Source organism: Myotis yumanensis, unplaced genomic scaffold (assembly GCF_028538775.1).
Source record: "Myotis yumanensis isolate MYYU_CA2020_CCGP unplaced genomic scaffold, mMyoYum1.0.hap1 SCAF_14, whole genome shotgun sequence".
In the NCBI taxonomy this organism is placed as follows: domain Eukaryota; kingdom Metazoa; phylum Chordata; class Mammalia; order Chiroptera; family Vespertilionidae; genus Myotis; species Myotis yumanensis.
The window spans coordinates 26,143,734-26,167,087 of record NW_027223765.1 but is presented as its reverse complement, the minus strand read 5'-3'; the positions used below and the strand labels follow the sequence as shown (position 1 = coordinate 26,167,087).

Genomic DNA, 23,354 nt, shown 5'->3' with positions numbered 1-23,354 from the left:
GGCTTGGTTGCTAGACCCTAGGTGGTCTGGGAACTGATACTATGACTTTTGGCTTCATTTTATAGAGTATATTTTACATACCACAAGGTCAAGGACACGTATAAAAAATACACCTATTGTATTACATACGTTGTATTAAAAAGTACATGTATGAAAAAAAATTAGAGCCTTAAATCCTCTTTCTGCTTCCTTTCCTCCCCAAATCTCAATGAGTATCCCTCTTTCTTTAGCCCCACATCACCCAGAGCTACATTGCTTTCTGGATCATCTCTTCCTTCCTGTAGACCTTGGGTCTCCAGATGCCACCGGACCCCTTTTCTAGCAACCTGTCTCTGCTTTCTTACTCTTTCAGCCTCCTTTACTTGCTTCCCCATGAATACTGGTTTTTAAAGGAGCATGACTCCCGTGTGGCTTTGTGCCTTTGTTCTCCCCTTCAAACCATCTGTTACTTCCTCTGTGACTCACAGCTGGTACAAAGCAGGAGAAATCTCCTTGTTTCCCACAGCAACAAATACAGGGTACACTAAATAATGTTCTGTCTTTTCCACCACCTCACAAAGAATAAGGTATAGGGAAGGGAGCATTGTAGGCAGAGGAGAGGTTAAAACTATGGGGGATGAGATAGATATGAGGGGTGATAAAGGGAAAGATGACAACAGAATTGTGATGAGGTAGACTCTTTGAGGGTTAAGACTTCTATTCGATAAAGAAATACAAAACAAAATGAGATTTCACTTTACACATACGAGCCTGACAAAAATTAGAAAGTGGGATGATGCCAAGCACTGGTGGAACTTAGGGAAACATGAACCCTAAGAAGTGATGGTAGAGGGATAGTCTGATATAGCCATTCTGGAGAACAATCAAATGATACTTAGTAAAACTAAACATGACGCAGCAATTCTACTCCTGTGGGTATATACACCCAAAGAAATGTTCATACACACAAAAGAGGCTTTTGTGTTGTTGGTGGGGAGGTAAATGTGGCAGTTGTTCCATGGAGAAGCACAGCAAAAAGCAGCAGCAGGTTAGCTGCACATAGAGCAGCGGTTCTCAACCTGTGGGTCGTGACCCCTTTGGGGGTTGAATGACCCTTTCACAGGGGTCGCCCTAAGACCATCGGAAAACACATATATAATTACATATTGCTTTTGTGATTAATCACTATGTGTTAATTATGTTCAATTTGTAACAATGAAAATACATCCTGCATATCAGATATTTACATGATGATTCATAACAGTAGCAAAATTACAGTTATGAAGTAGCAACGAAAATAATTTGATGGTTGGGGGTCACCACAACATGAGGAACTGTATTAAAGGGTCGCGGCATTAGGAAGGTTGAGAACCACTGCTCTAAGGCATGTCTTCTTTGTACAGCAGACTAGGCAGTTAGGACTATCAATTGTCTTATGTGTTTTACCACCCAAATAATTATAATAAAAGACTTCTGGAGGGTAAGGACCACAGTTTTATCTTGACAGATAACAGGTGCCCCAAATGTTTATAATGTTGTGCTTCTCTAACAGGCTTCCTTAGTCTGTTCTTCACTGATCAAACTCCAGAAGGAGTAAACAGTTTGTTCTTAAACCAAGGACACTGTCATGGAGCAGAGATCCCCTCTAAAGGGCTGCTATAAAGCTCAAAGCCATGTAAGTGTCTGTTCAAAAGCAAGACTACCCGTCCCTATAACCTCCAATTTGCTTAGCTTCATTCAAGGTTCTATTTTTATTACCCTACCTTTTTTTCTTTCATTTTCACTCTTCCAATTTTAGTATATGTGCTGCCGAAGCGAGCACCATTTTCACTCTTAACATTGAATTTGTTCTCTCTTTGTATACTATTCTAAGTCATTTCAAGAACAACATGTGGTATACAATGTGAGAATAAACAAGTAATCTTTTCTGTCAAAGATTAGGCAGCCGCCATGTTGGCCGCATGACTTGCAGCTACTGTGGGGGCTGCCATCTTGAAACGGCAAAGGTCAACCCCTTCCTTTAAATTAGCCAATCGCAAAAGACTGTGAGCCTGAGCTCCAATCAAGAGTAAGGAATAGGTCACGTGCGTCAGGATTAAAAAGGAAGTGGACTGGCTCCCAGTGTGCCTGTGCTCCCAGACCATGTGCGTGCGCACCTTCTGCAGAAGTAAAGATATTTGCCTGCTGCCTGGCTCCCGAGTATGCTCTGTGTTCTACCAGGACCCCTGAATTTGGGGGCTCGCCTTATTTCTAACATACAATCAATGAGATACCCACTGGAAGTAATATGGAGACACAGAATGGATTGAAAGAATTGTCCTGTGATCAGGCACACAAAACACCAAAGGGGCTTGTACTAGATGGAAACACACAATACCAATTAAATTTCAAGCTCCAGGAAAGTCCTTATTTCACAGAAAAGATAAGTAAATCAATGAGACTATAGTGAGGAATGTCATGCTTGGCCTGCCAAACATAGCATGGTAATTGGAGTATAAGTACATGTGAAGAATTGGGATCGCAGTAAAAACAGAAACGACGCCAATGAAGCAAAAATGAGTAGCTTTTCAAAGCTATGATGGTTGTTTTGAATCAGTACACTGAACATAGAGAATATATTTACCCATTACAGAAAACCTCAAGAACAGTCTATTTCCTTGTTTATAGAACCAAAATTGCCTAGCATTAATAACCCTATAGTTACACTGAAAAATTCAGAGTGTGATCCCACCCACTGTAAGCCTTGAAAGCAACTGAAATATGCAGAAAAAAGACACTTGCTGGTACTGCAATTTTCATTTTAAAATTACATTTTTATTCCTAGAGTGCTATACTCTTTATACTATTTGTACTCCTCGTATAAATACTCATAACCACATGAATGCCATATGGACAAAAAAAACTCTCATTTTAAAACTGGTCCAGTTATGAATAAAACAACTTGCTAGCAATAAAATTGAGGAGCTATTGATTAACTGTATCATGAAGATCTTAATTAAGGAATAGGCACCCTATGTTGAGGTCCTTTCATTTTTTTTTTTCCAGAAAAGAAGTGACCTGTTTATGGAACAACAATTGGTTGTCTTCTGTACTAACTAGGGTTTACAAGTGTCAAAACCATGTCAGAGGTGGAGAGCTTAGGCTTAAGCCAGCAGGAGAAGATGCCACCTTCGCTTTCCTGAGCTATCTGATTTTGATTTCCTTAGACATGGCTTTTCTAAACATGGCTGTTTCCTCTATGAGGCAAAAAAATTTAAAACCAGCAAAATACAACTACATCTACAGTAAACATACCACAGCTGGGAAATGGAACATTCTAATTGAAAATTATGTTAGCTAAAAGGGTGTCTCTCTGTATACCCAAGTATTTACCCATTACAGAAAATAGTTGTACGTGTGTGTGTGTGTTACTATATACATGTGTACTTGGTCATAGCCTTAAACACACCCAAGCATTTGTGCTGCTACCACCCACAGAATTAGAGAAGACTCCACAGTACTGAAAGAAAATACATTGACCACAATTTAATTCATCAATACACTGAATACATTTACTTCAAAGATCATGCCACTGTGGCTTTGGCATCTAGGACGTCCCCAGGGTGAGATCATTTCCCCAAAGCCATGGTGTAGGACATCAAAGGCCTGGTCCTGCCTTCGTAAAGTTTGCAGCCCGGCAGGGGTCTGGCTTACCTCTGCGGTCTCAGGACTTGTGGATCCTGCAGGAACTGTGCTGTGATCATGACTACACTGCAGATGTGGGGAGGTGTCTAAGCAAAGTTAGGGGGAAAGCCCAGTGAATCAACTTTGCCTGCTTGTTATTTACACAATGTGTAAGTGATCTGTAAGGATGGGTTTCTCTGTAAGCAACGAAGGGGTTCCTTTAAAACCCCTGTTTCAGTCCGTCTCTGAAACCTCTACCACATGCTATAATTTTCCACAAGAAAAACAGGTTTCCTTCTCTGACCTTTATGTTCACATCTGTTCCCTTCCTTTGTTTTGAAAATTATGATTCATATCAGAGAAGTTCCCTTACACACAAAGTAGGTCTTTAAGAGTGAAATGTTAAAACAATTCAAATGTTCCATGAAATGTCAGTTCTGTAAAGGTAGCAGGATTCCAGAAAAAGGAATCAGAATTAAAATTAGGTCCTTTTGACAAATCTTTCCTGGGTCTCTTTATATGAGTGTGTTTAGGGCTCAACAGACTGTGACATAGAGAATAAAGACACTAGCATCTGTCCACAGGAAACGGTACAGACTTATCAAGGAATTCATTTTGAATTTTAAATCCAGTGCTCACAGAACTAAACACAAATTAATTTCCCCAAAATAGATCACTTAAAGGTCAGTTCACATATTTAGTTTCCTTTGCATTGCTGAGAAGATAGAAATGAATGAATGCCTGTAGGTTGGTAGAAGTGACCCCTGGCTTTCGACCAAATGAAGTGACCCCTGGCTTTCGACCAAATGCCTTCCTGCAGAGCCCTACAGGACACATCACAGTTACTCTGCCCTCAGACTGGCACAGGCTGCAGCTTCTGTCTGTCCAGACACAAGTATTTCAGGGGGATAAAGCGGCAGGAAAGAAGAAATGAAGGAGGGCTCTTTATCAGGCACAAAGAAATCAGCAGAAATACGGCACAGTCCAGGGTATGCTGTGTATGTGGTGAAACGTGAAGTGATTCACAAAGATGAATAAAGTGGGAAGCCCCCCATGACCCTCTACTGCTCTTTACACTTCCCTAGGCAGGGTAAGGATGAGCTCCAAGTGCTTGGAATTAAGACAGCCCCTCCTCTAGCTGCGGTTAAATGGGAGCCCTGTGCACTCAGTAAGACTACCTGCCAAACACAAGCCTACTTGGAGACGCAGAACCTTGGGTGCTGCAATGTCGACAATGCCTGCCTCTCATCCCACTTCCTATACTCATAGCCTTGGGAAAATCAGGACGAATTTTGTCACAACTTTCATCCCTGTTAACAACCCACACAATGAGAAGCCCATGGCTTTCTCATTCTTCTAACTTTTATGGCCATATGGCTTCTTTCCTTCCTTTTCTTGACCCTATCTTCCAGCCCTTCCTGGAGCCTGAAGCCCTTTTCCTATGCTCCCTGGAACTCACAGGCAGCCAGAAGCAGAACCCCCTATACCTTTGACCTTATCTCTGATTGCTCTCTCCATATTCCTTCTCTAACTTACCCTGGTGGTTCTCTAAGATACCACCTCTCATCCACCCAGGCCTCTCAAGAGGTGGCTGTTTTTTCCCCACATTCCTTGAACCATAGAGTTCACAGGTGGGGCTGGTGCCCTTATTGCTTCGTTTTATCACATCCAGTCCATTGTCCCTCCTTTCCTCTTGTGTAAAATTCTGAGCTTAGAATCACACAAAATCAGACTGTACCACCCATTCCCCCTCATTCTGGGAAGATCTGAGTTCCTGGCTCCCTGTCATTCTCCATCACTATTGTGGCCATCATTCTAGGTGAATCCAGTATCCACAGTGCATATACAGATGATCCTTCCAATATTCTGGCTTCTCAGTCCTTGTCTTCCACCCTAATTCCAAGGTCACATACGAGTCCCTCCATGTTACTCACCATCTTCAATGAGAGAAACTTCAGTGACCCCAGTGAGACCTGCCAGTCATTGATCCCACCCACTTTTCACTTTTTCTCAACCTCCTCATTGGCCTCACCTCCTTCTTAACCAACTTAAATTCCACGTTCAACTGTCATAACCATTCCCTTCCCACTCTCATGTGGACCTGCTCACTTGACAAAACCCCAACCTGGCTAACTTTTATCACTGAACTCATTCATATATGGGTCCAGAGAGGAAAAACACACTGAATGCTCTCATTCTAAATACGTGACCTCCAGTGAGTCCTTAGCATTCTCTGTGCAATGGCATAAGTCCTCAATAATGTTGTCTCCAATCTTTCTCCTTCCATTGTCTCTTGAACCCAAAGGGACTTGGTAAAATTGACATTGAATAATGTCACCAAATATTAGACCGAAACAAACAATTCTGTGAAAATAAATTTTATATGAGATTTACTTCAAATTTCTAAGGTGGTATATATGTCCTGAGTTCAAATATGTTTCTAAATACTCCTCTTAGCCTTAGCAGGCTTGGCTCAGTGGATAGAGCATTGGCCTGTGGACTGAAGGGTCCCGGGTTCAACTGCAGTCAAGGGCATATGCCCAGGTTGCGGGCTCAATCCCAAGTAGGGGGCGTGCAGGATCAAATATTTTCTCGTCATTGATGTTTCTATCTCTCTCTCCCTCTCCCTTCCTCTCTGAAATCAATAAAAATATATATATTTTAAAAAACAAAACAAAAAATACTCCTCTTAGCACAAATTCTTACAAAACTAAAGAGAATGGATGACAAGGTTACATTAAAGATTTAAGCTCACTGACCAACCTCCTTTAAACCTACCCTGAGATCCTTTATGCCCACAGGCTCCTAACCTTCTGGCCTAAAGGAATGTCCATTAGCTGCAGATTGATGTTTTGATTCTCTAAACCTATGGAAAATTAAGTCTATTTTGAATAGTAATGGAGAATAAAATTCTCAAAAACTCTGAAAAGGTTTGGTGTGCATCGGGTTATGATTTTCCAATGTCAAAAATAATATAATGATGCTAGAGGAAAACAGTCACATCAGAAAAAGAAAAACTAGATTAAGGAGTGAGTAAGCACTCATTTTATTTTTAAAGCTAATCATGACCTTTTCTTCTGGAATTTGCATTCTCTGACTTTCCAACACTGTCCACACTACCAGATTTAAATTGCAGGTGTTTAGGATACCTAGGATACCTAATGAATTTGCCAATGAAATAGACTGCTAGCTCCTTTTTAAAATAGTCCCCAAAATTGTAGCAACACTCAGTTAAATGGTTCTGGAAGTCCATAAATTGTGCCAAGATAACTCCCTTCAATGCGAAGCACTCATTGTTTTTCCTTTCATATTTGGGTAAACACTCAAGATAAAACAATACATTTGAATACACAAGTTAGCACAAAAGCTCCCCTAGGCAAGTACTTACATAGACCACGCCACAGAACTGTACGCCTACTTGATACCACATTGCCTTGAAATTATTCTAGACTTTTAAGCTCCTAGGAACCAAAAACACTCCTCTGCAGTCCTATCACTTAGTGTCATAGTGTACATACAGTTGAATTTTAATAGAAGTTCTACAAAAACAATGTCTAGTCCTTTCCACCCATTTAATGTGCTGCCTTATTTAGCTGATTCTACACATACTTGATCAGTAGAGCCAACCATGTCTTAAATAGTTATGATTTTAAAGAATGAGACATGCTCATGGTACAAATGTGAAACTATTTTCTATATTTGTTCCTCTGCAAACTAACGTAGAATGAAAAAGTGTTTCCATCTCATAGGACTATCAGTACAAGCATGATGCAGAATACCCTCTGTATCTACAGGGTAAGATGGCTCCTTCTAGTATGTCCCTTCTTGAGGACTCCATCCCCACTGCCTTGCTCCTCTTCCCATGCAGATTACATGAGTCATTTGTGAGTAAACATATGAAGGGGAGTTCTCTTCACTTTCTGCCAGTTGGCATCTCTGGCTGAACCCACATATGTAAAGAGGTTTGAAGAATTAGAAGAAAATAGCAAAAAGATTCCTTTTTATTCTCTACCCTTGAGGCTCATCTCAGAGACTCTCTTAAGTTTATTCTGAAATTAAAGTTTTTTTAATAAAGTTCTTACTTCCTTATCATTTGTCTTTTGGCCATTCTCAATTTCTATAAATCCTGAATCTTTAATTTTTACCTTCCTATAGGACAGAGTTTAAAATAAAACCCCAATGAACTAGGGGGAATTAAATAAAACTTATGAAGGACATAAACTATCACAGAATTGAGAGAAGCAAATAGAAAGGGAATCAGTAACTACTCTAGAAAGAGGTAAGGTACTAAAACATTGTATACTGCTTCATAAGTAACAAGGAAGGACAACATACATAAGATTTTCTCATTATAAAAATGTAAGTAGAAAGTATATTATAAAAATGTAACCTATTCAATAGCTAAACCATATGACCCAATGAAATGCAGAAGATCAAAGTATTCTTAACAATGAGTATTTTTACAGTTTTCTCACGAAATTTGGAGGAATGAACCCAGGGCAAGGTAGAAATTTGGATTACAGGCCAAGCTATACATGAGCTACTGACTGGCCTTGGGCAAGTCTCTTCCCTTCTCTGGTTGATAATCCTCAGCTTAAAGCACCATAAGAGCCTCCTTGGACACTATGGCAGCTACCCATGATGGGTGTCTGTAGCTCTAGGTACGTACAGCTCTCATAAGATTTTAATTACTTGTTCAATGTCTATCCTCTCCATTTGATAATAAGCACCATGTGTAGATTCACCTCAGCTCCCCTGCTCCTTACACAGTGCCTGGCACAAAATAGTGTGAGAGAGGGATGATGAAGGATGAAATAACTGAATCAATAAATTGAGTTTTTAAAATATGATAAACCAGATGAACTTTAGGGTGTGCTTAGATGCTAATGTATTAAGATCATTTCTTCCTATTGAATTCTATAAATGCTGGGGTTTAATTAGGTTAAAACATTTATGGATCACCTAAATTGAATGGAGTCATATGCATGGTCTACAGGGAGAAAAAGGGTGGCCAAGGATACATGAGAATTAGGTCTTGTCCCTGCCCTTCAAAGAAATGGGTCTGACTAGGAAAAAAAATTGCATTAAACAACTAGGACAACTTTAATGAAAGCAACGACTTCACAAGTGTGATGGAGAACCTAAGTTACAGAGTGAGCAATCCCAGTAAGAGGACTTGGAAGATTCTCACTTCTGAGAGAATACTACACAGAGAGGCGTACTGACTCCTCTGCAGACACACAGCCAATGTAAGTGAGACCTTATGTTAAAGAACCTAAGTCCCTTCCATCTCCTGGTAGTGAAGGGAAAACTCAAAAGTGGAACTCATGCTCCTGAGACTGCAGGCTCTTCCCAGTGTTAACTGCAGAGAAAAAAGTAAGACTTAGCTCAACAGATAGTCAGATATGCCCAAATCAATCCCACTGCAGACTGCTTTGGAGGCATGAAGAATTTGAACCCATCCAGAAAAATAAACACTACTCTGGGAGAAGCAAGCAAGTGGTTACTGAATAAAAATGTAAGAATAGTAAGCAAGTGAAGGTAAGGGGAATGAGTAAGACAGGCCACAAAGAGAAACCATTGATGCCATGAAACCTTCATATTCTGAGCTCCTACCATGGGCCTCCCACAGTACGGGCAATGCAAAGATTGCAAGAGAAGCTCACGGTATGGTCCACGCTCCTAGAGGCCTCATTGTCTAATTGTGGAGAGAAATAAGTAATTGAGGGGGAAAATTCCAATAGTAACAAAGTCTCCCAGTCCCCAAATGTGGCCTCAAACTATACACCCAGAGAAGCAAAGCTAGGTAAACAGGGAGGCCTGGAGCAGAGGCCTCTGGGCCCCTTCTTGTTGCCTCTCTCACCCCTCGAGAGCATTCCTCTCCTACCTTTTCCACTCTGATGAAGAGAGCTAACAGACATGAGAGAGTAGGCACACTTAGCATCCTGCCCTTTAGCCAAAAAAAGACAGGAAGGGAACTCCAGACAGACAAGATGTGGCAGAGAGAACATATCTGGCTGCAGCAGAATTCTGAGGGCTGAGCAGGTGAGGTTTGAAGAAGGCAGATGTAAGTCCTTTTTCCTTCCCCAGGAGCAAACCCGCAAAGGGGTTGCCAATCCTTCCCAGACAGGGCCCAATCCCCATAGCTCCTCTTTCTAAATTCTGAAGAAACAAGGGAGTGCTTCCAGAGCAGGAAATAGAGGATTATTTAAAAACTAGAGGCCCAGTGCATGAAAATCATGCTGGGGGTCGGGGGTTCCCTCAGCCTGGCCTGCACCCTCTCACAGACTGGGAGCCTTCAGGGGATGTCCGAAGCCAGCAGTTGGACATCCCCCTCGCAGTCCGGGACCCCTTGCTCCTTACCACCTGCCTGCTCACTGCTCCTTATTGCTCAGCTCACTGCCCCTCAGCGCTGCCACAGAGGCTGAGTGGCACTCCCCCTATGGGAGCATACTGACCACTAGGGGGCAGCTCCTGTGTTGAGCGTCTGCCCTCTGGTAGTCAGTGCGCATCATAGCGACCGGTTGTTCTGGCCGTTCTGCCATAATGGTTGCTTAGGCTTTTACTATATAGATGAAGATGCTGTAGGATATCTGACCTAATTGAAGTCAACAAAGCAGTCACTTCCTTTTTTTTTCTTTTCCTGGTGACTATAGTAAAACCAACAAACAAACAAAAAAACAAAACAAAACAATAAAAACCTCAAAATTAATAGTTGTGTTGTTTTGTAAATCCAACTTGACCAGGGGCTGTATTTCTTGCTTCTTCCAACTCTGAGTAATTCTGTGAGAAAGGAGATATGGCTGAGGCCCTGGTGTTTCCTCTTCAGAAGGACTAACAAGCAACTCAGTGCACTGTAGTGTCACAGTTCACCGTCACGGCCCTCCCTTTTTCCAACTGAAAATATACTCAGACACGGCACTCCCTCCATCAGAGCTCACAAAGGGAAAAGCGGAGAGGCTCCTGCTGCCTACCATAACATCTCTCCATCCAAAGAAGTTACACTAGATAATCTTTCTAATTATGAGCAAAGAAAAATCTAAATCTATCTTAATTCTTCTCCAAAAGAGGAATCTGGGAAGAACAAAATGCTTTTATGGATCCTTTTGTACCACAAATACTCTCATGTCTTTGTATATATTTCCCTCAAAAGCCACAGGTAAAAAGAGAGGAACCACAAAATTTGGACAACTGGTAAGGTTATGATTAGCAATATACATGAATAACCTAAAAATGCAGAAAGAATCCAAACAGTTGTACTTATGTCTCTCACCAATAAATTCATGAGCAAATAGAGAGACAAAATTAATTCATTGAGAACCATACATAATAGGAAATTACACCCATGTTAAAAACTAAAAAACAAACATCAAACTAGAAAAGCAATACAAGCATTTAAGTTATTCTTTCCTTGAGTAGAAAAAAATTTAAAAGCCATATTTTGTGCATGAGACAATAAAGAAAATGGAGAAAAGGCAGAAAGAGTGAGAAGGGGCAGGAGGGGTTAAGTTTTAAGAAACCAAAATTTATAGACTAACATATGTCTTAAATCATCCGAGCAAGGGGCAGAAAATCATGATTTAAACAGAATGAACACAAGAAGCACTGATACACTCTCAGCTACGTAGCCGGAGAGGGGCAGGGCTGCCAGGAGAGCGTCCCATTGTTTGAGAACACTGGCAGGTTCATTCATGCTAAACACATTATAATTAAGAATCAATATGAGGCAGAGTCCGACTCAAAAGAGTTTGCCCAAGAAATCCTGTTAATGCCATGTTGCATTTTATTGAATAATGTTTGGAATAAAAAGCCTGCTCATTGGGCCTTGGGAAACTTTGTTATAGAGAAGTATACCTTATAATGACAGCTATAATCATAGCATTCAATTTCCATGATAAACCTCACTTTATATGAGAGAGAAAAAAAGCCAAGAGAAAGAATTGATGCTCAGGGTTGTATAGAGTGGCCTTGAAATTGCTGTCAGTGTCTGCTGTGGGCAGATATACCAGGACACCATGAGTGTCCGTGAATATAAGTTTCACAATCACAGGTGTTTACTGATAAGATTAGTGGTATTAGGTTCTTATCAAAGAAAGATATGGTTAGAGAAGATACGAAGCAGCAGGCAGGGGATGGTGAATCAAGAACTGTGATGCAGACTAGCTCTGCAATTCTGATGTTCGATCACTGCATCAGCAAGAATGTGTGATGAGCCTGCACGCAGAGCTCTGTGCTAGACAGGCAGAAAAGTGGACATGGGCAGGAAAGCACCCCAGTGTCATGTTCATAAGTGGGTATTATGAATCCCATTGAGGCTTAGAGAAATTAAATATTTACCCAAAGTCACATTTCTAAAAATTGATAGAGATAGGATGAAGTACAGACCTTGCTGGTAGGTCAACGGTCTATCAATGCTGCCAAAGCAGATGGTCACTGAAAAGAGAAAAGGGGGCATTCTATACAGAGAGGAGAGAACGGCACCAAGGACCAGTTTTGAGTAGGGATGAGCTCGTGCATAGAACGTCAGAAAGGAAGTTGGAGTCAGACTGTAGACACCCTTTATGCCTAGTTAAAAAGCACCTTGTCCTGCAGTCAGCTGGGAACGACAGAAGTTTGGAAACACGGCAAAGATGTAAGGAAGGGGGCAAAGGATCTAAGCAAGGTAACAGGGTTAATAGACAGAGGGGAAATATGGAAAGGCATTTGGAAAAACGCCAGAAAAACAAAAAGTTAAAGTCAAGTACTGTTCTACATAGGATTTTGGTCTCTCAAAGTAAAAGTATTATTTTCTATGTTGGGGGTCTCTAAATAATGCTCTATTGTTTAATGCTTGGGAAATATTTTACTAATGTCAATGACAACTTATAAATTCAGACGTGATCCAATACACATTCTTTCCAAGAGACAACTTTTGACAGCTAAGAGAAGCAGATGCCTGGCTGCCCTCCTCCTTGTCCATGAAGCCTCCTTTAAGGAGCTGTGCTAAGAAATGGTCACATTTGAGAATATTACATCAGCCACAGCTTCATTTCTTGGAAAGGTGAAGGTCAAGATTCAATGATGGGCTTGGGAAGGAAAGGGCTGGGAAGGACTGATCACCCCTTCCCTGTGGCTCAGGGGAGAGACAGAGCAGTTCACCATGGCTGGAGGTTTCAGCCCTGCCCTCAAGCATCTGTGTCCACAATCCTTGTCCCCTGTCTCCCCCCCCCCCACACCCCCCCTCCCACCGCCACCCTGCACATTTATTCCCCAGGAACCTAACAGGGAGTGGCCTGTGGCAGGTCATAATTCCAGGATTCAGGACCCTGGGCTCTCAGCCATCTCCTAGAATCTCTTTATACCCTGGAGAGAGAGCAGAGGTCTTTACTGTTGCTACAGAATCTTCATGAAGGCACTGAAAATTAATTCCTAGTTCTGTAGAAACAAATCACTTTATTTTTGTAAAAAAGTCCATATGTACAAATTTGAGTTATTTTATCTTCAGTTTATAAGAAGTACTATAAGATAAGTACTTCTTTAAAATTAAAATTGAAGATTTTAATCTGGCAATATGTGGTTCTCTATATACATACAAATCTTCCTGTTCAGGAGAAACACAAATCCTTGCCTCTCCCGCCTCTTTCAACAAAAGCTGCATCTCGCTAAGGAAATACTGATTCTCTGTATGTGGCACCATTGTACTTGATAAGTATGAGAGCCTTAAATGAACTTGGTGAACAGATGGGCTGTCTGTGCTGCCACAGATCACACCATTCACAGCTGTGCGGGTCCCCGGAGCGGGACCATCATTCTCACCCTGACACAGACTCGTAAATAAGGACAGAGCCTTCTGCAGTACGAGAATGCATTTGCTTGTATAGCCACAATCATTGGTTCAAATGAAATGGACTCTCCAAAATCAGGGGTAGATGCACAGAACACACTATACCACAAAACATCTTTAAGTCTATTTTATAAGACAGTAATCCCTCACATGACAACATCTATGTGGAATTTATTTTGGAGTAATAAGCCAAGTTATTTTCCTTTGTCAAAACTGGACTCTTATAAACCCTGCTGTTGAATAACACTTGTTGGAGATGTCAAAACGTCTTTGAACATTTAGACAGCCACCTAAGCCATTACTCCTGTGTGATACATGGGTGGCAGAGAGAATCGCATTTGACAGACACAAAATATAAGATAGCTATAGAAAAAATACAACTCCGCATTTCCCAATCATCTAGCCCAGCAAAAGGGAAATTGCTAGGATGCAGCTAGGATTCTCAAAGAATGGATGCCGGCTTTTTCACGATTGCTACCAAACATGTAGGCTTTGCAAATGATCCTCCAATTCTTTATGATACACATGACCAACAAATACTGTTTATGTTGATTCCGGGGGTTAAGAAGCAGGGTCCTTACACTACAGAGGTCTCATGTCCCATCAGTCTACCCCACCCACCACTGCTCCCTTCTAGAGAACAGGATCACAGTCCTTACTAAAGCAAGCAACCCTGGGGTATAGCTGTTTGGACCATGAAGGGGCATCAGTACCCCTAAGATTGCCTAGTATGAGACCAGTAGGGATGATACTTAGTATAAAGCTACTGTATTCCTCTTCTTCTTGGCCCATACACAGATCATCGGTCAGGCTGTAGGGACAAGAAGTGGAAGCAGGAAGGGGACATGAGGAGAGGAGCCAAAGTGGAAATGCTGAGTCATGTAGATGGTTGAGAAGTAGAACACGGATTGACCAACCACTGTTAGTGCAGACACATCCTAGAGTTACAACAGATCAGGAACAGTCTTCCTGGTCCTGAGTTAGTCCCATCTCCATGAGGTCTGGCCAGAAAATGCTCTGAAAATGTCCCTGGGATTCTTCCCAACTTGCCACATGTCTGACATTTGGTTTTATTTTCTTATGCATCCTTGCTTAAGGTAACTTGAATGAATTTCTGTTCTTGTGATAAAAGGCATTTCGATGGCCCCTAGAACATAATGTCAGAAAGCGTTCCTGCCTGGCTGGTTTGGCTCACTGGATAGAGCGTCGGCCTGGGAACTGAAGGGTCCCAGGTTCGATTCCAGTCAAGGGCATGTACCTTGGTTGCGGGCACACCCACAGTGGGGGATGTGCAGGAGGCAGCTGATCGATGCTTCTCTCTCATCGATGTTTCTAACTCTCTATCCCTCTCCCTTCCTCTCTGTAAAAAAATCAATAAAATATATTTTTTTAAAAAGAAAGCGTTCCTCTTCTCTTTACTAACTATAAGATGATCTTAGATCTCCCATCAGATAGCCTATACATAACTTCATACATTTAGGGGCTAGTTAGCCAACATTTGCAATCACAGAGAAAGAAAAGAAATGGCTGGCAAACCCTCTCTCTCTTTGGATTGTCTTTAAATTGCCCTGTTGCATTTTTTCTCTCAGTAGATCACTGCCACAGGCGGTGCAAAAGATTTACCCATGGAGACCCAAGAAAACGCAGCATTCTATGGGAGCGTTAGTAGTTTTTCTACCCTCTGTGTCGCTGACAGATTCCCCTGTGGCTTCTGGGTTGATTTCAAGGCTCAGGAGCCAAGATTTGCATTGGAGAAACCTGATTATTCTGGTCCCTATGGGATAAAATTGGCTCCCAGCTTTGGAAAAGGTCAGGTCATATCAGAAATTAATGAGGCAGCCCCTTGAAACACCCGAACCTTCACCAATTCTAATTACTTCTTCCTCCCCCCAAAAGACACCACTCATTTTTCTAGCAGTCAGTGATTCTCAATAGCAGGTATTTGGAAATATGGGGGAAGGGGAACAAGTTGGTTGACTCATGACTCGGTTAGAGTAATATGGGCATTTAGTGACTAGGGCTGCTAAGCATACTATAATGGAGAGGAAAGTTCCACACAATGATGAGTCAGTCTATCAAATGATGAACCATGCTATCAAAATGCTAATAGCACCTCCCCTGAGAAACCCTGAGCCCCCTCATTTGGGGAAGACAAAAGTAGGAAAGAAAGGCAAACTGAAAAGAGGAGGGCAGTAAGAGGACAGGCAATGCACCCCAACAGAAGTGAGGTCATCAAGTAAAGGTTATCCAAGGATTAGTCTCAGCCCCCATCAGCCCCGGCCCCTCACCTCCAGCGATAACACTCATGGCACACAAACTCCTTATTCTCATTCCCTCTACCACACAAAACAATAAACTCTGATTTAAATTACATCTTTTAAAAATTATCTTTATTTCCACATCTTTTCAACTGTTCTAATTATGACAGTTTCTGAGCAACTAATATTGGTAGTAATAATAATAGATAATATCAACTAAAAATTCTTCCATGTTGCTCAAGGGCTTAATTACTAAATCTGTGCTGTAATATGGAAAATTTGCTTTAGAGACTAATTCCTTAGGGGATAATTCTTCAGGGATTACTCTGCTGAATTAATACCCTCTTATGAAACACTGTTTGAGCCATGCTGGGGCTTGGAACAAGGGGGAGTGAGAATTCTCTTGCCACCTCCCAGACTCTTTATTAAGCTCTAGGCAGTATCGGGAGAGACATACTGCACAAACAAGCTTCACCACCAAGGGTCAGGGCATGGAGAGACCAAATGGAAAGAGACAGCTCAGCAGGCTTGAATTAAAGGGCAAATATTTTAGAGGCACTACACTCGATTATGTCGGAGAGACAGGCTCATGGCACTTTCCGTAACAAACAGATGCCGCAGAGCAAGGTAAAAGATTCAGCAAGACATACAGACTGAAAGGCTCCCCAGGATGGAGCTGTCCAAAACGCAATTCTGTTTAAAATGAGTTGAGGTCTTGTTATAACAAGAGCACACTATCACCACGGATGCAGGTTTCCATGAAATAAGGTCCTTACAGACTAAAGCAATGCTGTCCAACAGATCTTCCTCTGATTATGGACATGCTCTGTGTCTCTGCTGTCCCATATGGTAGCCACTAACCACATGTGGCTACAGAGCACTTGAAAAGTGGGTAGTGCAAATGAAGAACTGAATTTCTAATTTTATTTGATATTAATTAATTTAAATAAAAACAGACCCATGTGGCTAGTGGCTCCTGTCTTGGACAACGCAGGAAAAGGCTTAGACTATGGTTTGGGAAAATGATCCAAGAGGCTATCACACATAAAAAAACTGTTACATATCATCTGACTGCCCAGAAAAGTACTTCCTCAGTACCCTCCCCATCACAAACATCAGAAACCACAAGAGCAGTGCTTCTCAACTTTATGTACCCATCAGAATAACCTGGAGGTCTTGTTAACCAGTTAACTGCCACGCGTCCAAAACGAAAACCATCCTTGCATCTACAGACACTTATGGCATACAAAGCGTTAAAACACTGATTATTAGAGGAAAATAAAAAAAAAAAAAAAAAAAAAACACTGATTATTAGGCTCACTCCCAGATTCCGATTCAGTAGGTCTAAACATTTCAAACAAGTACCCAGGTGGTTCTGATGGTCCAGGGCCACTCTGAGTAGCACTAGGATAAAAACGTTAACATTCAAACATCAGCCTACCTCTATCAAAATGGAGCTTCCTTCCCTTGTCACCTTTCTGCTATACTGAAGTGCCTCTTTGTTCAAGGTACACAGAATCCTTCTCAAACATTCTTACAAGGTTTGCTTAAAACCTATGACTCTAAATGTATGACAGAATGTAAATAAACAAGACTCCACATATTAGATCCACCACAGAGCACATTTGTTGTAAATTTTGTGAGTGTGTCTAGTAATTACAGGGACCAGAAACTCAGAAAGGCTCAGAAACCCACCAGGACAGTTTACATCGAATCCCTGCCCTGGCCCTGTTTTAGAGTCCAACTGAGGCTTTCTATTACAATAACATGATACTTCAGGTCTAGGTCAGGGTTATGCCCTCTTTCACCATCCCAACACTGAGTAATGGAAGAGTATCAAAAGAACACACGTCACATTAAAGCATGTTATTTATCATTGAAAGGGCTCATGTTGAAGATACTCCTTTCCATATTCCCAAAGAAGAGAAGAAACAAATGTAAAAGTTCTAGAATAAAAACAGATTTCTCCAAACATTCTCTGGCCTTTATTGTATTTCCTGCAAAACCTATTCTAGGATCAGTAATCATTCAGGAGGATCTTTTTCTTTTGGGGGTTACTTCTTTATGGCCTTTGGTCTAATTATATATGAATCTCTTAAACACTAAAAGACCATCCTGTCAAAAGTAATTTCCTTCACTGCTCTTCCGAATAGCCTTCCTTCTGCCTCCTCCACTCTCCCATTTTTAACTTTCCAAAAGAAAACCTTCAATCAGAAAATATTGTTGCAATAAACTAGGACATGAAGCCTTCAAATAAAATCAGAATCCAGGACTGTGCATCCTCTCCAAAGGCACTAACCCTATGCCCTTCTTCAGACTCCACTGTTCCTCAAATGCTGCCTCCACAAGGATTAAGAGGGATCCTTGGGTCCTGGAAATTTGGGGAGCCAGGTATTGTTTCTTCATATTTATAGAGCTCCCAAGTGGTCACACAGTGATCTTTGCACATCACTTTCTTTGGCTATTGAGTTATTAATACGGTGTCTATTGTACAGGTAGGGAAACTATAGACAAATGAGGCTAAATGATTAAAATACAGTCCCAGGGAAACTCAGAGCAAGATTAAATTACTGGGCTACTGCAGCAGTGGTTCTCAACCAGGGGCCATCTTTTCCCCCTCAAGGGACATTTGGCAACGTCTGAGGACATTTGTGATTGTCATGATTGTGGAGGAGGCACTAGTGGCATCTAGTGGGTAGAGGCCGTGGATGCTGCTAAACATGTTACAATGCACAGGACAGTCCCCCACAACACACTGCCTAGCTCAGAATGTCAACAGTGCTGAGAATGGGAACACTTGACTCTCTGGCATCTCTAACAGTATTTCTTTGGCCCACAAATCAATAGTTAGTGAATGGCTCCATCTACAAGTTGATCCTTGTACAGTATTTACACAGAAACAGGCCAGTTGAGTGCTATTTCGGCATGCTATATTTTTTAGTTACTTTTAAAATAGAAGATACAGTCAGCTCTCCATATTCATGGGTTCCATATCCAATCAACTATGGATTGAAAATATTCAGATTAAAAAATTTCCACAAAGTTAAAAAACAGACAAACTTGAATTTGCCATGCACTGAGCACTACTTGAGTCCACAGGAATAAAGGGCTAGCCATACCTTGCTGTAGCCTATATGCAAATATAGGCCACATGCAAAAACTATGCTACTTATATAAGGGACTTGAGCATCCATAGATGTGGATATCTGAGGGGGTCCTGGAACAATTCCCTCCAGATACTGAGGAATGACTGCACATGGGAGCCACAGAGGAAATGAGGAAAGACAGCAAAGTCCGACTCCTTTCCTTTCAGGAGAAAAACCTAGAAAAGACCAGGTCCTTTCCTTAGCAACCTCCAGGCCCTGAGCTATGGTCTGTGTCTGGCTGCTCACCTAGATTCTTCAGTTGCTGACAGACTCTGCAGCTGCCTTTTCTCTGCTTATCTCTGAGCACGTGCATCACTCCAGAGCAGTAATGGTATGCTTATGGGAATCTCCAGAGAGCTACCGCCCCTAATTGTCTATTTTGTTCAGTAAATTGTACTCATTACTGAGCCACGCGAGGCACCAATGGACAACAGCCTTTCTGGGAGCCCTCTGTCTGAGCCTGGGTAATGGGACATTGTCTGACAAGGGCTCCACAGTCTTGAACTAAGCTGCTTCAATAACCCTCCATCCAGTTTTTCAGCTGAGTACTTCTTTTTAACCCCTGTCCCTCCTTCCCAACCATCCTTATATCTGCTTAGATTTGTATTAATTATAGTTTTCTCTTTAAGGAGTCTAGTTTTAATTTAAGCACCAGAAGGTAGAGAGCTCAGAAAGGATGTGATATCTTTCCACCTCTCCATCCTGGTCCTCCATCTAGACTCTGAAAATCTTCAGCAAGAATGAAACCCACGATCGAGCTTTAGTTATAGTGCTCCCAATGCCCACATCCAATGCCCTAGGGCAGTGGTCGGCAAACTGCGGCTCGGCAAACTGCGGCTCGCGAGCCACATGCGGCTCTTTGGCCCCTTGAGTGTGGTTCTTCCACAAAATACCAACTTCTGCGCATGGGCCACGAAGTTTCAATCGCACTGTACATGCGCACCCGCACGTGGTATTTTGTGGAAGAGCCACATTCAAGGGGCCAAAGAGCCGCATGTGGCTTATGAGCGGCAGTTTGCCAATGACAGCCCTAGGGACTGCAAACAGAAGAGGAATGAATGGACATGTGACTTCCAGTAACACTAGGTAAGATAAAATAGAACGGGCGGAACCACATGCTTAGCTATTGCCATTATCTACCAAACTTGGAATCATCAACTCTCTGGTAAGCTGTCTTTCCTCCTTGAAAAAGTGATTGATGAAGAAAAAATCAAGCACAGTGATCCATGAAGGAGGAGGATGCTGAGAGGAGAACACAAACAAGCAGAGTTAACACTATGAGAGAACGGTAGACAATCAGGCCTAGTTTCCTTCTCAGGAAGGGCCCAGCACACCTCCCCACACATGTACATCCCATCCCATACAAACTCACTAAAAATTCTTGTGTTGAGATATTTCTATGCACAGATCCCATCCAATCACCCTGATCATGGTTTTATCTTCATAATTGTTGATTTTTCACTGTGTCCATGAATTGAATCAATAAAGAGAACCTGCCACTGCACTGACTCCAACTAACTGTTGAGACAGTAAAACCAGAGAAACAGTGGCAGCGAGTGCCTTTGACTTACCCTGGAGTAGAGGGTGTGAGAGCCTTCACACACACTTACATCCTCATGACCCATCAGTTCTGCTGCTTTTCACCCATTCACTTCTGCATGTTGGACTACGACTGATTAATCACCAACTGCCAAAGACAAAAATGAATGAATGCATTAGACCAAAAGACCAATAACTTCAAGTCCCAAGCCACTGCTCAAGTGAATTTGTTAAAGTAGGCTGAGTGCTTAACATATAGACCCCAAAACACGTAATGGCTCAATTTAAAAATAAAACAACTTTATTCCTGGTTCTTGCATACATACTGGACAGGTGAACAGGTCAGTCAATGGAGTGAGCCTCCCTGTTCAGTGATCTAGGCACACAGGCTGACAAAAGTCCTGCCATCTTTAAAACATGTTTTCCAAGTTTGCCCTAGGGTCCTCTCCACCCCAGCCTGTGACCTCAGGTTTAAAGTACAGAGTTCTGGGTGAGACACTAGCTCGGTAGCCCTGATTGGTTACTTAACAAAACAGTCTTTGTTTCCTGATTTCCTTATCTGTAAAATACCCTGCTTCCCTCATTGACCCAAGGGGTCAGCATGAGACTCAAAAATGAGACCTAGCACCCTTCAGACTACAATGAGCAGGCAGAGCACCTGGCCTCTTGATAAAATGCAGATTCCAATTCAGTAGGTCCTGGGTGAAGCCTGAGATTCTGCATTTCTAACAAGCTCCCAGATACCAGTGCTGCTCTCGGACCACACTTTAAGTAGAAAAGAGATGAAGAACTAGAGAACGTTTTTCTAAACCACAAAGCGATTTTCAGATATAAAGAATTATTATCCTGGCACCGGCTATGATTATAAATGAATTCCCAACCAGCCAGCATGTTTAAGACATGTTTGGTCTAGGTTCCAAGGAAAATTTCACAGTCACAGGACTTAGAACTGCAAAGAATTTCAGTGGTCACTGCTCTTTCTTTATATTTTCCAGACAAGGAAGCAAACTCAGAGAGGTCCGTGATGTCTCCCAAATCTCACAATAACTCAGTAAACTGGGACCAGAATTCATAAACTTGACATCATTCTGTTATTACATAAACTCAATTGACAACAATCTTCTGAAGAAGAGAGGGTAATTTTTATTCTTCTTCTAAATCAAGAACAAATACTACTCTGGCCCATATCTAAAAAGGTACCAGAAGGTGGCATTCATCAGCTTGGGTCACCATGGTACCAAATGTCAGCTACGTGTCACAGGACAGACATCAAGAGATGTTCAGGAAAATGATCTTCAAAATGTAGTGATATCCACAGTTATGCCTCACTTGTCCAAAAGGTGACTTGAACACAAATTGACTTCTGTATACCTTCTGGGGAAAAACAAGAATTTTTATTTTCAACATATACAAATTCTGAGTCACTCCTATTTGGGAACAATTTGAAAAAGAGAGAACCTAGGAATAAAACAGAAAGGGAAATAAAATAATTAGTCAAGCACAGGAGCAGTGGTTTCTGGGTAAACCCTAGGGATAAATAAAGGAACCCCAAGATGTTTTATCCCTGGCATGTAAATCATTTTGCATGTCTGAGATCATGGTGAGTAAAATGTTAGGGTCTCAGAAGTGAACGAGAGGAGTCAAAAGCTCTTAAGTCGTAAGTCAGAAAGGCATTGATTTATCTGGAAATCAAACCAGATTGGGGAAGAAGGGAGATTCTTAGTAGGCATGTCATCTCTAATAAAGCAATGTGAATTTGAAAGTATTTTGGGAAATGAGAAGGAATACTATTGAGCAAGGGATGATAAATGGAAATCAATACTTACATTTCCATTATCAATTTAAGATGGGTGAAATGCTATTGCTAGCATCCTCATTTAGTGAGCAATTTTGAACACTTTAATAAAGGTAAAATGTTCTAAGAAGTTTGACAGCTTACTTCTGTACTCCAACCCCAAACCCTCTTCCACCTTAATTTCTTTAACACCTCAAAAATTCCCCCAGCCTGGCAATTTTCCAGAACCTACTGTAGAATTTTTACCTCATTTTGGTGCCACAGTCCCCTTTGGCAACCTGTGGAAGCCTAAGGACCTCCTCAAAATAATGTGTTAAGTGTATGAAGAAAATATGTATGATTACAAAGGAAGTCAATTATACAGAAATACTCTATCCACACAGTCCTCGAGGTCCAAGAACCCCACTTAAGAATATCTGATCAGGGAATAACTCTTCCAGGATGATGAAAGTTTTTTCTTATAGGAAATTTTATGCAGAGAAGTTTTAAAAACCCAAAGATACACAGGAAAGAATCCTGCTCAAGATCAGTCAGTGAAGAAAAGAATGAGCTGCACAGAGAAGACTGACCTTGAATTTCTACCCAAACTCAACACTATTTGTACTGTGCTTTAAAATCCTACACTAAGTAATTACTCAGGATTTTTTTTTTTTGCTCCAATCCTGTACACACAGTATATTCTGTGTACTGATGGCAGGCGAAGAAAGGCAGCATTGGAGAAGGGAAAACAGGCGAATCCTTGCTTGGTCCTAATTTTCTAACCAGTTCTCTGCCATTAACTAGCTCTATTAGCTTGGTCAAGTCACTCAGCTCTGAGTTGAAAGTCCCTGTCTATAAAATGAGAAGGTTGAGTTTACCATCTCTAGGACTTCCTAAAACTCTGAATTATTAAGACTCTAAGACAATGCACAATAATTTCTCTGAGAAGAAATATTAGTGAGATTTATTTTTGTCCTAGGTTCACAGTACGAAAATACATTCTAGATGAGAATGTTTCAGAGGCTTCAGAAATACCTTATGAGAATCACCTAGCCATAGAATTTTAGACTTGGAAGAAATTTTAAGAGCCATGTGGCACTTCACCAATCCCAGTGAGCAGGTGAGAAAACTGAGGTTCAGAAAGGCAAGAAGACTGACTGGAGGTCACATAA

The 23,354-nt window shown here is 41.5% G+C and overlaps 1 protein-coding gene across 7 annotated transcripts in view; it reads right to left on the bottom strand.

The window, feature by feature from the left end:
- The window catches only part of TMEM108 (transmembrane protein 108), a 291,266-nt gene that overhangs the window by 219,865 nt on the left and 48,047 nt on the right, over positions 1 to 23,354 (bottom strand). For all 7 annotated transcript variants that reach the window (XM_070391148.1, XM_070391152.1, XM_070391153.1 and 4 more), the window contains exon 2: positions 20,441 to 20,556. The gene's annotated coding sequence lies outside the window, so the exon portion shown is untranslated. The remainder of the gene's footprint in view (positions 1 to 20,440; positions 20,557 to 23,354) is intronic.